General features: G+C 54.2%; 1 non-coding gene across 1 annotated transcript in view; it reads right to left on the minus strand.

Moving 5' to 3' along the window:
- LOC124744364 overlaps positions 1-1,386 on the minus strand; it is a 1,910-nt gene extending 524 nt beyond the window's left edge. The window contains exon 1 of the ribosomal RNA XR_007010710.1: positions 1-1,386. This exon is cut by the window's left edge and continues 524 nt beyond it. This is a non-coding gene — a ribosomal RNA (small subunit ribosomal RNA).
- Between the last annotated feature and the right edge of the window lie 3,614 nt (positions 1,387-5,000).

A 5,000-nucleotide genomic window follows, 5' to 3' on the forward strand; every position in this document is an offset into this window, starting at 1 on the left:
TTAAGAACGGCCATGCACCACCACCCACCGAATCAAGAAAGAGCTATCAATCTGTCAATCCTTCCGGTGTCCGGGCCTGGTGAGGTTTCCCGTGTTGAGTCAAATTAAGCCGCAGGCTCCACTCCTGGTGGTGCCCTTCCGTCAATTCCTTTAAGTTTCAGCTTTGCAACCATACTTCCCCCGGAACCCAAAAGCTTTGGTTTCCCGGAGGCTGCCCGCCGAGTCATCGGAGGAACTGCGGCGGATCGCTGGCTGGCATCGTTTATGGTTAGAACTAGGGCGGTATCTGATCGCCTTCGAACCTCTAACTTTCGTTCTTGATTAATGAAAACATACTTGGCAAATGCTTTCGCTTCTGTTCGTCTTGCGACGATCCAAGAATTTCACCTCTAACGTCGCAATACGAATGCCCCCGCCTGTCCCTATTAATCATTACCTCGGGTTCCGAAAACCAACAAAATAGAACCGAGGTCCTATTCCATTATTCCATGCACACAGTATTCAGGCGGGCTTGCCTGCTTTAAGCACTCTAATTTGTTCAAAGTAAACGTGCCGGCCCACCGAGACACTCAATAAAGAGCACCCTGGTAGGATTTCAACGGGGTCCGCCTCGGGACGCACGAGCACGCACGAGGCGGTCGCACGCCTTCGGCTCGCCCCACCGGCAGGACGTCCCACGATACATGCCAGTTAAACACCGACGGGCGGTGAACCAACAGCGTGGGACACAAATCCAACTACGAGCTTTTTAACCGCAACAACTTTAATATACGCTATTGGAGCTGGAATTACCGCGGCTGCTGGCACCAGACTTGCCCTCCAATAGATACTCGTTAAAGGATTTAAAGTGTACTCATTCCGATTACGGGGCCTCGGATGAGTCCCGTATCGTTATTTTTCGTCACTACCTCCCCGTGCCGGGAGTGGGTAATTTGCGCGCCTGCTGCCTTCCTTGGATGTGGTAGCCGTTTCTCAGGCTCCCTCTCCGGAATCGAACCCTGATTCCCCGTTACCCGTTACAACCATGGTAGGCGCAGAACCTACCATCGACAGTTGATAAGGCAGACATTTGAAAGATGCGTCGCCGGTACGAGGACCGTGCGATCAGCCCAAAGTTATTCAGAGTCACCAAGGCAAACGGACCGGACGAGCCGACCGATTGGTTTTGATCTAATAAAAGCGTCCCTTCCATCTCTGGTCGGGACTCTGTTTGCATGTATTAGCTCTAGAATTACCACAGTTATCCAAGTAACGTGGGTACGATCTAAGGAACCATAACTGATTTAATGAGCCATTCGCGGTTTCACCTTAATGCGGCTTGTACTGAGACATGCATGGCTTAATCTTTGAGACAAGCATATGACTACTGGCAGGATCAACCAGGGAGCTGCGTCAACTAGAGCTGAGCAGCCGGCCGCCGGGAGTGTGTCCCGGGGGCCCGCGCGAACACGCAAGCGTCCGCTCAATCATTCTGCAAACAGGAGGAGGCTGAGCTCCCCTGCACAATACACCTCGAAACCCTCTCAGGTCCCGGCGGCGCGCAGCGCCGTCCCAAGTACTTGGTCGGGTTCGAGAGAGGCGCAATCGCCCGGAGTTAGGCGAGTAGACGCTTTCGGTGCGACCACCCGTGCTCCCAACTGAGCTTGCCGCTGCCGACAGAGGCCCGGGGAGCGTGCTGTCGTGGCATTGCCGGCGGGAGACAACACGCGCCACCTACGGTGACCGGCAGCTCCAACGCCAGCGCCACAGAAGGACAAAAGCCCCACTTGGGTGCCGAAGCGAACTCTCCCAGCACAGCGCACGCGCCAACACATCCGCACAGCTGCGATACAAACCACCAGCGAGAACCGCTGGGGCGACCGAGCAGCAGACGGCGTCGCGGCGCCGAGCGCCGGGCGGCGGCGCATCCTCAACGCACACAGTCCTCAATCGGACCAGCACACTGAAGATGTCCACCGCGCTTCGCACCGGGCCCGCGAGGACCTACTTTGGCCGCACGGCGCCGCGCGCAGGGTGCGCCGGCGCGCAGCTGCGACGCCTGCCGCGTCCGTCGGCCGGCGCGCCTGCCACTGGCCGCCCCCACCAGCCGGCTGTAGCGCGTGCGCCCACGCACCGCGCGGCCAGCACGCCGGGAGGCGCCCCCTCACCGGCCGGGGACGGTCCCACCCAGCCACCGCCGCGTATCGCTTCACACCCAGATGCCGTTCAGTTTCGTCGGCATGGTGGGTATCGCTGGAACAACCGGTTCGTACCTCAACCTATCGTCGCCATCACCGATTCACCCCTAGCGAGAACAACCGCACCACAACAGGTTACCATTTGTTCATTTGCGTAACTTCACCAGAAAACGCAGGCGTCCATCGCCATTTGCAACTTCAACGATTATTGCATGCCTGTGTCAGGTGTCACGCCACACTACGTCTGCCCACATACACGCAACAAAATGTGCACGCCTAGACAATACGTGGAAGGTGGCCCCCGTACGTATGCGATGTCCATTGCTCGAACGACTGTCAACCGGCCTCTGTAGCATGTCGCAGATATGGAACGCGGTGCACCATGCCATCACGGTGTGTGAGGAGAGACGACTAGGTCCGAATACATCAACAGACAGCTCATGCTGATCGCCATCCACGGCGTCCGTTCCTCCCACACGTCTCTATGGCGTACCACACTGCAATCCAGCTCTCATAGGGAGACGACACGTAGCTGCGTGCACAATATTTGCACTGTATGGTCCGCCGTTTTTGGGCGCAGTCGTTGTACGGTCACACATGTGCCACGATGTATCATTCGGTACATAAGGACGAATGTGCAGTACAGATTGTGGTTTACGCGTACGACATTAGCGGACGGTTGACACAGGCCGCACCACAACGTAGCCTGAGTACGTCGCATGCGAAGGGCATTGAACATGCAAACTTCTCACCAACCAGCTTGCGAAGGCAGGGGGGCAAGGTGGGGACGTGGGGAGGGGCGGCATGTACGTCCTGCTGCCATCCACATTACAGTGTACAGCAGGAGCATGTGGAAAGTCAGCAAGACTTGCAAGGTGTTTAACATGAAGCGATACACAGGGGAGCGGGCAGTGCGAGTAGCGAACTATATTGCGAGGGTTGCGGGTGGGCAACACTACACTAATTGAACGAGTCGTATAACAATTACAGAGCAGGTTTAGGCGACAACATGGGTTACGTTAGGGGACAACGTGGGTTACGTTAGGGGACAACGTGGGTTAGGTTAAGGCACAACGTGGGTTAGGTTAAGGCACAACGTGGGTTAGGTTAAGGCACAACGTGGGTTAGGTTAAGGCACAACGTGGGTTAGGTTAAGGCACAACGTGGGTTAGGTTAAGGCACAACGTGGGTTAGGTTAAGGCACAACGTGGGTTAGGTTAAGGCACAACGTGGGTTAGGTTAAGGCACAACGTGGGTTAGGTTAAGGCACAACGTGGGTTAGGTTAAGGCACAACGTGGGTTAGGTTAAGGCACAACGTGGGTTAGGTTAAGGCACAACGTGGGTTAGGTTAAGGTACAACATGGGTTAGGTTAAGGTACAACATGGGTTAGGTTAAGGTACAACATGGGTTAGGTTAAGGTACAACATGGGTTAGGTTAAGGTACAACATGGGTTAGGTTAAGGTACAACATGGGTTAGGTTAAGGTACAACATGGGTTAGGTTAAGGTACAACATAGGTTAGGTTAAGGTACAACATGGGTTAGGTTAAGGTACAACATAGGTTAGGTTAAGGTACAACATAGGTTAGGTTAAGGTACAACATAGGTTAGGTTAAGGTACAACATAGGTTAGGTTAAGGTACAACATAGGTTAGGTTAAGGTACAACATAGGTTAGGTGTACAACATAGGTTAGGTTAGGTTAGGTTAGGTTACACGTTGTTGTAAGGAAAGGTGTAGGGGGGGGGGGGCGGGGGGCGGCAGGTTCGTTGATAGTGATTATAGTAAGTGAATGCTTGTGACATGATCAGATTTGTCACGTCAGGATGCACCTTTGGCTTATTAGAGGCGGCGCTCCAATTCTATGCTTGTGTGAGACCTGTGTCTTTGACTCATGTCATTGTTTGTGCGCTGTGACAGGAGGTACTATTGTGATGTTGGGTGCACCGTTGTATAGGACATGTGTGGGTGTTGGTGCCTGGTCTGCGCAATGGTGGATGTCGAAAGGCTGGGATATTGTATTTTCCGCATGGACCTCCTGGTCTGGTTGTGATAGTGTGGATTGTGTAATGTGGCGGAGAAGATGCACTGGATGTTGTTCCATGCTGGTGCTTACATATTGTATGTGCGCCTGTTAGAAGCAGAGAGTGGTGCGTGATCAGAGTGTCTGGCTGACGTGTGGTTCCCATTGTGGGCAGACTCTTTCAGCATGTATACGGACAGTTGTGTATATTTATTGTAGTTTGATGGCTCTGCATTGATTACTAATCAGCGCCGTGTGTACGGGTAATCTGGTTCCAGTCCAAAATGTTCCATCTGTGTACATTAGTGACAAAGACTCCCCCCATGCAGTGGGGCTCGGTCTGTTATAGCTCTTCCGCGTAATATATTTGCCCCACGTTTTTGCGACTGCGAGTGCGAGTGCAACGCGCATGGGGACCGACATGCTGATGGCTCGGTATCGGACGCCGTACAGTGAGCAACGCGATCGCGTCTCTCGCTCGTAAGTGGTACAGGTCGCGGCTCATGTATAGGGACAGCGGGAATGTCGCATATTGGAAATAACTCTTCATGAAACGCAAGTTATAGGGGTGGATTGCACTTTACGAGTGCGGGAAACTTCCGCCGTTCATCCGCTGGAGGTGCGCGTGTGGCGGTTGGGGTGGTGCACGAACGGGTGCGGGTGGAGTCATTGCCGGTCCACGGCTTCGTGCGGCAGAGCCACTGGAGATTGGGTGCTATGGTCGACAGAGGCTGCAGGCTTTGTGGGTGGCGTCGAAAGGCGGGCACTGTGGCGCCATCGCTGTCTTAATCGGCTTGGCG

The sequence above is a fragment of the Schistocerca piceifrons genome, unplaced genomic scaffold (assembly GCF_021461385.2).
Source record: "Schistocerca piceifrons isolate TAMUIC-IGC-003096 unplaced genomic scaffold, iqSchPice1.1 HiC_scaffold_289, whole genome shotgun sequence".
Taxonomy (NCBI): Eukaryota; Metazoa; Arthropoda; class Insecta; order Orthoptera; family Acrididae; genus Schistocerca; species Schistocerca piceifrons.